Here is a 13,522-nt window from a genome sequence, read left to right on the forward strand (position 1 = left end):
CTAAATCTTGTTTTTATCCAGTCAGAAAGTCTCTGAATTTTCATATTATTTAGTATATTTCCATTAATACAGTTATGATATGAGTGAGTTTAAAGGTACCATCTTGTTATTTGTTTTCTATTTAGCCCATCTGATTTTTGTTCCTCTTTTCTTTACTTCTTTGTTGTCAATATAATATTTTTTCAGTATTCCATTCTATTTCCTTCTTAGACTTTTCTGTATACCTCTGAATATTACTGTTTTAGCCCTAGTTATCAAAATATATAATTTATCACAGTCTACTTTGAACAAATATTGTATCACTTCACATAAAATATAGGAATCTTTTAACATTATAATTAATATAATGTCCACATATTCATCCCTCATCATGAGTATTCTTGTTGCTTATATTTTACTTATAACTGTGTTTAAAATGTACATTAAAATGTTACTACTATTGCATTAAACAGACCATAGTCTTACAAAATTTCTAAGGAAAGTAGAAAGTTTCATACTTACCCACATATTTATCATTTCTAGTTCTTTTCATTTCTTGCTGTAGAGCTGATTTTCCATTTAGTATCATTTCTAAAGAACTTTCTTTAGCATATTTTATAGTCCCAGTCTTCTGGCAAAGAATTCTCTCAGAATTTTTTTTTTACCCAAACTGCCTTTAATTTGTCTTCTTTTTATTTTTAATTTTTTAAGTATATAGTAGGTATATACATTTATGGGGTACATGAGATATTTTGATACAGGCATGTAATGCATAATAATCACATCAGGATAAATGGGGTATCTATCTATCTACCTCAAGCATTTTTTACTTCTTTGTGTTACAAACAATTCAATTGTTCTATTTTAGTTATTTTTAAATGTGCAATAAATTATTCTTGACTGTAGTAATTCTGTTGTACTATCAAATACGAGATCTTATTCATTCTATCTAACTACATTTTTGTGCCCATAAACCATCATCCTCTTTCTCCTTTCCCCCTACCCCCACTACCCTTCCCAGCCTCTGGTAACCATCATTCTATTCTCTATCTCCCTGAGTTCAATTGTTTTAATTTTTTAGCTCCCACAAGTAAGTGAGAATATACAAGCTTTGTTTTTCTGTACCTTAAGGTGCCTTCAGTTTTGAAGAATGTTTTCCGGATGTTAAACTCTGGACTGAGTGTTTCATTTACTTTGGGCACTGATGGGTGCAGCACACCAACATGCACAAGTATACATATGTAACAAACCTGCACGTTGTGCACACGTACCCTACAACTTAAAGTATAATTAATAAATAAATTTTAAAAAAAAAAAGTATTTTTCAATTGTGTTGTAATCTTCCTGGTTTCTGATGAAAGGTCAGTCATAATTTGTGTATTGTCATTTCCTTGTACGCAATGCTCTTTTTTCTATTATTAAGATAGCTTTTAATTTGTATTATTAAACATTTCAACTGTAATGTACCTAGGTTTTCTTTGTATATCTTTTTCCTGGGGATTACTGACCTTCTTAAACCTGTACTTTGATTATTTTCACCAAAGTGTGAAATTCTCAGCCATTATTTCTTTAAATGTTTTTGTTCTATTTTCCTTTTCCTCTTATAAACTCCCATTACCAATAACTGAGACCACTTGATATGTCCCACAAGTCACTGAGTCTCTCATCATTTACTTTCAGTCTATTTTTACTCTGTTCTTCATCTTTGATTATTACAAATGATCTCTTTTCAGGTTTGCTAGCGATGTTTCCTATAATATACAATATACTGGTAATGTGAATTTCTCATTTCAGATATTGTCCTTTGAGTTCTAAAATTGCCATGTGGTTTTTTTTTTATAGATTACCTTTTTCTGCTTAGATTCCCCATCTATTCACTCATTCTGTCTTCTTTTTCTTTAAATCTTTGAACATACTTATCATGGTTGCTTTAAAGGCAATGTTTGCTAATTCCAACATCTGGGTTATTTCAGTCTCTGCTCCTAGTGACAAACTTTTGTTATTTGATCATCAATCATATTTTCCTGCTTAGTTGCATGTCTGGTAATTTTTAAATTTATGTTGTAGAGAGCATAGATTATGTTTTCTGCCGCATTTATTTTCAGCAAGACAATTAAATTACTGGAAGGTCTTCTTAACCTTATAAAACTGTTTATGCTTAGTGAGGACTACTCTGTTTTAGATTTTGCTTTAGTCCTAGAATATGGTTCTTTCTCTAGGGCACACTATTTATAGGCTTAGGCATGGCCTTTCTCATGCCTCCATGTAATGCCAGAGGTACCTGGAAAGGTCTTATTACTTATGGTGGGCCAGAAACCCACCAAGTTTCAGCCTTGCATGACCTCTGATAGCTTTGCTCACCTCTCAGCCCCAGAGCAAGCCATCTCTTCTAGACTTCAGAAAGCCTTGCCCTATTTATACACACTCTGGCACTTGGGAAACAACTCAAAGTAATTTCCCCAGCTGACTTATCGGCCCCTCCTTTACACAGGTCTCTCCTCTCAAATACCTTTTTCGTTAAAATCTAGTCACTTCAGCATCTCGAAATTTTGATCTCTGCCTTTTCATCAGCTGAACTGTGGCTGTGCTTGGACTCTACCTCCTGCCATTGGGAAAAATGTTCTTAGCAGGAAGGTGAGGTAAATGCATTTTGCCTTATGAAGGTCCCTTCTTTCAAGGACCGTGGTTCTATGCAGCCTATTGTTAGATGTTTGAGAACAGTTACCTCATATTTTTTTTGCCCAGGCCTACTGTTCTTTAGAAGGGACATGGTAAGTCTAATACCAGTTACTTTACCATGTCCAGAAGCTGAAGTTCTCATTTTATGTTTTTAAAGGGAAAAGTCTTTTAAAGGGAAGAGCCTAATCACATTTGCTCCTTTTGTATTTTAACCTGGCTCTGTTACAGAGGTTGGATATGGAAAAGCAAGAAGACCTTTAAGAAGAATATTGCAGTAGTCCAGATGTCAGATAAGGATTGTGGTAGTAGAGATGGAGGAGAGACAAATTTGAGAAACACTTAGAATGTAAAACCAGCAGGAGAGTAAGAAAATATAAAGGCTGGATTTGCAAGGCCAAACCTGCTGATGTCTTCAATGCTATGGCATACCCCTTCAGTCTAAGTGTTTGTTTCCCAAGGCATCGTCTTTTAAGTAACGTAAAATACTTTATTTGGTTTAAATATTATGTCAACAAACTTACCAATAATTGATTTGCACAGTTCAATCCAAACCAGTTTGCATGTGTTTATAGCCCTTCTGTTCTCAGCCAGCATCCCAAAATTCACAATGTCAGCATGACAATCTCAGATCTCAGAGTTTAGCTTTTCATTCAAAAAGTTAATTGAGGTTTGTGTGAATAGGGAAAATAATTAATTTATTATTCTCATGTCCTATTTCAGGCTTATCTCAGGGAAGTACTACTATGAACATCCTGTGCAATGATGGGAGTGGGATAATTGTAAAACACAACATTCACTGAGCACTTCTATGTGAACTATGTTAAATGCTTTATTTAAATCATTTCATTTTATCGTTATGATAACTTGTGAAATGGGATCTATTATTATATTCCTTATAAAGAGGAAAAACCCCATGGCATAGTGAGTAATTGGCATACCTGAAATACAAATTGTGGTCAGTTTGACTTCTAATATAGTTTCACAGCATCTCATTCAACCACTGTGCTAGAAATAAGAGGTTTCGGTCAGGAGAGAAAAATGGGCAGGAATCCAAAACTGGTTTCTTGATTCAAAAGTTGGGTACTTTACTCATGAAAATGTCAGGCAGCATAAAATGTAAGTGGAGTAGATGCGATGAGTCAACATAGGCAGATCTGAGATGAAAGGCATTCGATTTGGCACACAGATGCTAGCAGAAGGAGGGCAGCCACTTGGCCACATGGTCATTTTCTATCTTTTTCTTCCCAGCAGGGTACCAGTTTTGTATGGCTGTTCTTCCCAGCAGCCACGTGCTTCGGAAAGGAACCTCTCTCAGTTCCAAAATATAAATTTTGGGGCCGGGCGGGGTGGCTCACCCCTGTAATCCCAGCACTTTGAGAGGCCTAGGCGGGCAGATCATGAGGTCAGGAGATCGAGACCATCCTGGCTAACACGGTGAAACCTCGTCTCTACTAAAAATACAAAAATTTAGCCTGGCATGGTGACCGGTGCCTGTAGTCCCAGCTTCTCGGGAGGCTGAGGCAGGAGAATGTCATGAACCCGGGAGGTGGAGCTTGCAGTGAGCCGATATGGCGCCAATGCACTCAAGCCTGGGCGACTGAGTGAGACTCCGTCTCAAAAAATAAATAAAATAAAAATAAATAAATAAATAAATTTTGGATAGCCCAAGCCAGTCACGGTCATTCTGCCCTCCTTGCCAGTAATTAGCCATGAGTATGTGATGCAGTTCTCTCTAGTGAAAAGTAAAGGGGGAAAAAAAAAAAGCAAGTTTCCTCTAGGGTCAGTGTGGAGGTACAACAAAACCATCCTTCCTTGATAAGGAGTGACCTGTGAAGGAAGTGTCTCATTCCTCTGCCTGTGTTGAGGTACATGAGGATGTGATGCCTGGGAAGGTAAGAGCCAGACTAGGACCACGAATAGATGAGCCAACCTGCCAATGTGGCAGAGCAGAAAGGCCGAATGGACCTGGATCTTGGATCATTTCTTTGAGGCATGTAATTAATAAACCTTACACTTATTTTTCATGCTGTAATACATTTCTTCATTATTTAACCACTATTAGTTACACATTCTGTTACTTAATACTGAAAGCATCTTAACAGATACTGAACGTTTCCTGTTGGCTTAGACCAGAGGTGGACAAATGTACTCTGTAAAATGGCCAGATAATTAAGTATTTTCTGCTTTTCATCCCATACAGATTCTATCTCAAAGATCTAACTCTTCCATTATAGCATGAGAGCTGCAAAAAAAATTATGTAAATGAACGTGTATGGCTGTATTCCAATAAAACTTTATTTATAAAAACAGGGGGCTAGATTTGGCCCATAGGCCATAGATGGCCAACCCTGACTTAATAAATTCACATGCACCTAACTTAGTAAATTTAGACACAATCTCTTTGGTCAGCTCTAGGCTGAATAGATTTGGGGATACACCTACCAGTCTCTATCACAGTACTTTTATCCAACCAACTGACCCATGAATGTCACAGAGCATTCAGGACCAACATTATTCCATATACTTACTCTGACAATAGGGTTCAGTCTTCTACTTAGTACTTCCCATTTAACAAGCATGAAGTTGTCTACATATTTTTTTGAAATACTCATAAAACAATTGCCTTTCCTATATATTTTTGAAGAGATTAGAGAGTAGTCTGACACAGAAGGGATGTTAAATAAATATTTCATACATATGTAAATAATGAAGAAGTAGAGAAACAGACGAATGAATGAATGAACAAAAATAGTGAGCAGAGATTGAACTGATAAAGACCTTAAGATAAAGTTCTATGACTAGGCAAAAGGAAGAGAATTTGGGGGGATGGAAAAGCAGAATATATTAATGAGTTAGATAGAATAATGTCATCCCAAATATGTTCATGTCCTAATTTTCAGAAACCATGAATTTGTTCCCTTCCATGGAAAAAGGGACTTTGCAGAAGTGATTAAGATTACAGATTTTGAGCTAGGGAGATTATCCCAGATTATTCAGGTTGCCCAATGTAATCAAATGAGCCATTAATCATAGAATTTCTCCCAGTTGTGGTCAAAAAGTATGATGATGAAAGAAGAGTTGAAGAGGTGGGATGTTGCTGGCTTTGAAGATGAAGGGGTCTTGAGTCAAGGAAAGTGGGCAGCCTCTAGAAGCTGGAAACAGCAAGGAAAGGAACTCTGCCATTGTGCCTCCTGAAACAAACATAGTTCTGCCAACATGTTGGTTATAGCCTAGTGAGACCTGTGTTGGACCTCTGACCCACAGAAATATAAGATAATAAATCTGTGTTGCTTTAAGCCAACAAATGTGAAGCAATTGAGCAGAAATTGAAAACTTACACAATTAATAGACCATATAATATCTTTAACAGTTTCTTAGAGATCTGCTATGTTGATTGCCATTATTCCTCCTTATTCTCTTACTACTCTTTTGCCTACCCTATTCTTCACACACATACTGTAGCTCTATATTTCAGTAATATTGTTGTCTGCTTTAGTAACACCAAGCCTAAATATTTTTAATCTAAACAATATAATGGTTTAATTCATAAAATCTCAATAGATAGACCAGGCATGATTTCCAAATAGTCACCATAAAGACACCGAGGGAGAAGGTTGCTATCCTTGATCCAGTGTAATTGGTCTGCATAGATCTCACTTGCTCTACTAGGAGGACAACAGGTTTGGTAGCTCTGCTACTCATAGAGGCATCGTGGGGAGCCTTCATAAGTAGTTTTTTGCCTGTGCTTCATTCCCTGTTTAAAACTGTAAGTGAAACAAATAACTTTCATTCATCTCATCCCGTCTCTCAAAGGATTATATAGCATTTAACAACTTGTAAGTATGCCACGGACAGGAATTGACAGGACAGTGTTGATTTACAATAATAATATGAATAAACTTGTGAAACTGTATAGACTTAATAAACTTGTGAATCTGTGTAGGTCTCAGGTTGATTCTTCCGCACTGCTGTTCTCTCTCCTCAGCTAGAATAAGCAGAGTCTGACATATAATGCCAAATTCATTTTCACCAAGGGCTCCCTCTCTACAAGAACTTGGTCAGTTCAGAGAGAACAACTCAAGGACAGCGGGTTCCCTGCCCTCCACTTTCATGCCTGTCTGCTCTGGGTGGCTAGGCTAGAACAGGATGAGCATTTCTACACATACTGAAGGTGTGGCCTTCATAGTGCTCCTTGTCTTAGCCATCTGTGCCACATCCACTGCTGCACGTATTTGAGTATTGTCCCACATCATTACCCATTACATGAAGCTGGCTTCATGCAGTGTGGTGCAGAACATAGGTTGTTAGCCTCAGCTGAAGACCCCACTTCTCCAGAGCAGTGGAATTTCCAAATAACCTCACTTCATATGCTGCTTGTTCAACTCTCTTATCCTTCCACCATGTTATTTTGCTGTAAGATGCCCAGCAACCCAAAGAAAAATACAGTAATTTTTACTGATGAATAACATATATGAATAACACATATTCATGACATGTGGAATGAACTAGTGGCTAACTTACACTGCTTATACTAAGCACTTTGTAAGGTAACATTTGAACTCTGGTCTTTTCCCAAGGGTTTGTCAAATAACAAATAAAATATGAATTTATGATATTACCAAATATTAACCCATAATTCTCCAGCTTCTAGGGCATCCCCAGGCTTCAATCACCTATTTCAGTACCAATTTCCAGACTAATCCGAAAATACAAAAACAGCAATACAAAAACACTATTCAAATATTTTAAGAAGTCACCTTAAGGAAAAAAGAAAAAAAACAGGTTCCTAGCTTGTCCAGGAAAGATGATACTTGCCATCTGTTAGTTTTCTGGACTAAGCTTTGGTTTTAAATTGGGGGATTCTGGGGAGGCCTAGACAATAGATTCTAGAGCCTGGTATGGTATAGTTTCTCCAGTTTGCAGGTTCTCACAGATTGGTCAGGGAAAGCTCCAGAAGTTCCTTTATTGTGGACTAACATCGAGGTCACCTACATGAAAAGGGAGATATTTTTTCACAGATTGCACAGGCTAATTTCAGAAAGAAGATGGAGACTTGGAGCACTGTTATGCTTATATAAGATTAAAGGAAACAAGGAGAGTCATAGACTAGATTTTACTTATTTTCTGGACCCACAGAATTGTTGCAAAGTTGAACTTCTGTGTCTCAAGATGTCTTATTTATTTATTTATTTATTTATTTATTTATTTATTTATTTATATTTTTTGAGACAAGGTCTCACTCTGTCACCCAGGCTGGAGCGCAGTGGCACAATCATGGCTCATTGCAGACTTGACCTCCCAGGCTCAAGCCATCCTCTCGCCTCAGCCCCCAAGTATCTGGGACCACAGGCACGTGCCACCACACCCAGCTAATTTTTATTTCCTTTTTGTAGAGACAGGGTTTCACTGTGTTTCCCTGGCTGGTTTCAAACTCCTGGGCTCAAGCAATCCTCCCACCTCGGCCTCCCAAAGTGTTGCGATTACAGATCTGAGCCACCACACCCCGCCAGGATACCTCTTTTGATGTATGAATAAAAACAAAAGCAAAATGTGTTCTCAATACCAGTATCTTATAGAAAAAATGTCATGAAAAAGATGCAAGCTGCCATATTAATACAGAAAACTAAATCACCCTTATCCTCATGTAATGCTTGGTTGCCTAAATCCTAATTTTAAAAAACTGACTAAATAAAAATAACTAACAGCAACATCAGTTACATGCCATGAAATGAACATTCTATTCAATTCACAAATGTTAATGTGTCCATTGGCAGTGATTTTGATTCACCCAAAGAACAGTTTCAAAGGAGCCTATATCTCAAAGACTGAGTTTGACGTTCAATACACTTTCCTATCTCACTTTTCCTAACAATGAAAATCTAGATTTAAATCATATAGAATTTCATAGAATGGCCTAGACTATTTTGGAGGCATGTATGGTTAAAATGCATTGTATTTGTGCTGAATAATCAAACTCTCTTCAAATGTTATTTTCCTTGGTAGTGGGCTAATCCTGTATTTCCCTCTACAATTAATGATAGTTTTGATTGCTAGCATTACAAGATTCTTTTGGTGCCAGTTTGCCAGCAAGAAATCTTTGCGCCTGCTATATCCTTTGCCCAGGGCCTTGCTCGGGCCTGCCACGCTTGCTCTGCCTGTGGGGCCCAGCAGACTGCACTCAGCCCGTGTCCCAGCCCAGATACCGCGGCAGAAAAGGGACTCTGTGCTTAGCCCACAGCTGGACCAGGTGTGTCACGAGTAAATTTTGTGTTAGGCACCAATGTCTAGACAAGGGGAACACGGTGGCAACTGAAAACGCAGAGATGCCAGCAACCGCGGAGTCCCTGGAGGTGTCACGGCTCTCACCCAGGGAGTCCCGAGGTATGAGCCCCCAAGAAATGTTGCAGATTTTGTAGTTCTGCAAGAAAGCCAGGAGGGAATGGCGCCCGATGGCTTCACTTCACACCCACAGCTAGGCAAACAGGGGTGTGTTCGAGCTCTCTTCACGCCCACCGCCCATAGAGTGGTAAACTGGGGGCCTGTTACAGGTCCCTTGGCACCTGCTGCCCACAACTCAGAAAACGGGGGCGGGTTACAGCTCGTTTGTTCTCACCACCCACAGCTCAGCGAGTTGCAGGTTCTTGTACCACGACCAAGAGGAATAAAGTACACAGACACTGGAGAGTAAGGCAGAGAATAATTTTATTGAGTGACAGAAGGAAAGCTCTCAACAGCAAGAAGGAACACTGGAACACTGAAAGCGGGTTGCCTTCAGCTGTGAGAGGCGGCCTGAAAGCGGGTAGGCCTCTGTGAGGCTGAGTCCAGAGGTTCTATTGGCTCAGAATGGGGGAGTGAGTGCTGATTGGTCCGTGGGTAGGCTTCGGGAAAAGCACCACTCAACTGGTTAAAAGGCATCATCCAGAAGGATCCAACTGAGAGAGAGAGAAAGGGTAAATCTCACTCCAGTTGAGGGATCTATCCAGAACCATAGCTCAGTTTTCAGGCTTTCAACTGTCTTTGGCTTAAAGGTTGGATTTCACTGGGGACCTATCCCTGTCTGCCAAGAGATATGTCTGTCTCTCGTAGCTAAAACTGGCACAATCAAATTTAGCCTGGTTTTCAAAAATTAATATATGCTCTGACATAAGACCAACCCTGAATATAAGATCATCCTTGATATTTCTGATAAAAATCCTGAAGTCATTTTTGGCCAAGTTGAATATATATAAAGATTTTAGGAGTGTAGATAAAATTGTCAAATGTCTACTTATAGTATTTTGTTGATTTAGTTATACCTGCATATTAAAGTTGACTATATTAAATATATTACTGGGGAATATTGCTTTATCCACTCACATATTTTACAAAATAATTACATTCATACTTTTCACATGCGTGTTTAACATCAGTATATTGATTTTCCCCAGGGTCACAGAGTCATCTGACACAGATTTCCAAGGTGCGCTCTGCATTCACGTCTGCCTGGGTTCTTTGAGATACTGCCCTATGTCAACCCACATATAATGCAGACTCTTGCTATTTTATCCCAAGTGCCAATTCACATAACATTAAAGCTGACAATTTTTTTTTATGTAGTTGTATACTCTTGATTCTTGATTTCTACAACTGTAGTGCTGTGCTACGTTTTTGTTGTTTTGAGTCTCGCTTTGTCAGACAGACTGGAGTGCAGTGGCGTGGTCTTGGCTCACTGAAACCTCCGCCTCCTGGGTTCAAGCGATTCTCCTGCCTCAGTCTCCTGAGTAGCTGGGATTACAGGCGCGTGCCACCACGCCAGGCTAATTTTTGTATTTTTAGTAAATTCAGGGTTTCACCATGTTGGTCAGGCTGGTCTTGATCTACTGACCTCGTGATTCCACCTGCCTCAGCCTCCCAAAGTGTTAGGATTACAGGCGTGAGCCACCGTGCCCGGCCAGTGCTGTGTTTATTTAATGACATTAAACACTTGCAATTTTAAGGTCATGTTTCATGAAACTATTACTAAATCCGTGTTAAATTTCTTTGTCTCATTTTGGAAGAATTGACTAAGGCACTTTCAGGCTAATGTGTCTTATGCTAATAACCATTCGTATAAAAAAAAATAACAGAAAACACTACAGAAGATGAGAGACTTTGCAAGGAACTGATTATAAAGAGTGTGTGTGTGTGTGTGTTTAAAAATCTCACCCTTATCTGTGTATATAGTAACATCATTTTTCCAAAACTAAGTTATAGTTCCTTAGTATATTCAGTTTTTCTTATATCCTGCTTATTGGTATGGCATAAATAGCAAACCAGAATTTTTATCGGGGACTAAATACGGGTGAATAAAAAAAATACTGCATTCAGCTCTGGGTTGAGCTTGTTAACAAGTGAAGAGGGCTAATGAAAACCACAGATAATCCTCAAACCTCATTTCAGCCATTAGTTTCAATCTTGTCCCCTGCTCCTTCTTTTACCAGAATTGCTGACAAGGAGTAAAGTGGGGCTGACTAGGATTTCTCATCCCACACACCTCTGGTAGAGGCGCTAATGAACAGCAGAATGGCTACAAGGCAGCATACCCAACATAGAGAAGAGGCAAGGGAGCGAGGTAATCCTCCAGCTGAATATAAACCACTGATAATGCCAGCTTAATCTCCACTTCTGTCACCTATCCAGAGGCAGCAGTCTTACCCTTTTACTCAAAAATACTAAATAGTGAGAAAGACTTGGCATAAATGATATAATTCAGCCGTTTTATACTCAGTAATAATAATTTGCCTTAAAAGATTTAATTTAAAATCATCTTTTAACAGAACATACAGCAAGGTGCATATCGATTGCTCATTCACATTACCAATTAATAGCACAGAAGAATTCTCTGAAAACCGAAAACATTTTGTTCCTGCTAAAATCATCTGTTGGTTTAACCAAGCTGGCACAGACTGAGCTCGCGTTATGCTTATTAGAAAGATATGCTGCATCCAAGCTGTGTTTATTAAATATATGCAGTGCCTACATTACCAGGATTTATAACACACATCAACAGATAAAAATTAAATACTGTAACATATCCATTCATATTAGAGCGCTTCAACAAAATTCAGCATAATTGTGAAATTTATTAAGCAACTGAGAAAATATCGATGGACTATAAAGCTTGACTTTTCTTATTTCAGAATAAACCCAAGCTCCATAAAATTCCATTCATTTTCCTATTTAAGTATTTTTAACCTCAAAGTTAAGTGTCCTCTGACAAAGTATTCAAGCCTTTACAAACCCTTATATGCCCTGAAATGTTTTCTTTTCATGACCATAGTAAGCTTGTTGAGAATATGGACAAAAATACCAGGACCATGTAAGCCCCCAAAACACCACCATTCAGTGAGCTCATGGAAAATCAAAAGTGAAACTGATTAGAGACAGGCGAAGTATAAAAGAAACGAACCAAATTTAGCTTCATTACTCAAGCTGAGTGAAATGCAAAACACAAACAATCTAAGGAGGTTCAGGTCCTTTGTATTTTAGCAATTCTTAAATTTTTTATGATTCTGGGTTTTGTGGTAGCTTGGGAGAAATGTTTTAATGTAAGATTCATCTTGACAAGAAGGCCTATAACAATGGTACTGCTTAGAATAGCCCAATTAAAATGTTCACATTTGGTAACTTTGCATTATATAAAAAGTACACAATGGAATATGGATCATTATCACTTTTTTTTCCTGGAATCAAAATACTGAATGTTGCATGGCACCAAAATTGCCCCTCCTACCCCTGAAAAAGCCCCAAACCAAGTCTGAATATCAACCAAGTTAATTAAGTCCATATGGGCAAACAGGCATCCTGGGGACTTTTTGCTTCTTAAGAGAAAATATATTGATTCTAACCTGCATATGTGTCTGCTTCTTTTATCTGTATCTTTGCCCAACTATTTTTAATTATATAATTATTTATTTTTATTGTCACCAGATCATACGTAGCATAAGTGTAAGGACCACATCTGGTTGTTATTTTTTAAAACTATTATAGGTCCAAATGCCTAGGGCGAAAATAAGGCAGAAAAATAGACTAGCTATTGCTGAACTAGTTGTGGTTTATCTAAAAACTTGCATCAGTTCCTCACCTCTCTTGGCCACTAGGGAACCAGCTGGTAGGCTGATTCTCAGCCTCCTCTTCCCCAGCAATGACATCACTTCTGAAATTCCATTTAGGCTCTAGCACTTCCTTCTCTTACCATATACCCCTGAATTCGTAGATTCTAGACTAAACTAAGAGGTTTTCAGCCTGAAAGTGGGACCCGATGAGTGGGTAGGCTATGTAAAAGAGTCAGCATTTTCTCATGTAAGTCATGCAAAGTGTCAGATTTCAAGGGTGGAGGTGGCTTCTGAGGTAGCTGCCCTCCTAAATTGGTCATTGGGCATCATTTTACCATGGCCACTGGTCTCCTACCATTAACCTCCCTGTTACCACATAAGAAATCATTGTGGGGTAAATCAATTTCACTATCTCATTGCACAAATAAGTAATTCAAGTTGGTGAGAAATCTATAGGACTTTCTTCACAACACTAAAGACATTCATGATCATTGAGCATCTGGTTACCATTTAAAGCACAGAGAACAACCCTAGAAAATCTGAGCCATTGCTGTTACTCCTACATACAAATATCCTCCAACTCAGGGGTCCCCAACCTCCAGTCCATGGACCAGTACCAGTTGTGGCCTGTTAGTAACTGGGCCGTGTGGCAGGAGGTGAGCAGCAGGCAGTGAGCCAAGTATCATCTGTATTTACAGCCACTCCCCATTGCTTGCATTACCACCTGAGCTCTGCCTCTTGACAGATTAGTGGCAGCATTAAATTGTCGTAGGAACCCAAACCGTATTGTG

Source organism: Macaca thibetana, chromosome 7 (assembly GCF_024542745.1).
Source record: "Macaca thibetana thibetana isolate TM-01 chromosome 7, ASM2454274v1, whole genome shotgun sequence".
Lineage (NCBI taxonomy): Eukaryota > Metazoa > Chordata > Mammalia > Primates > Cercopithecidae > Macaca > Macaca thibetana.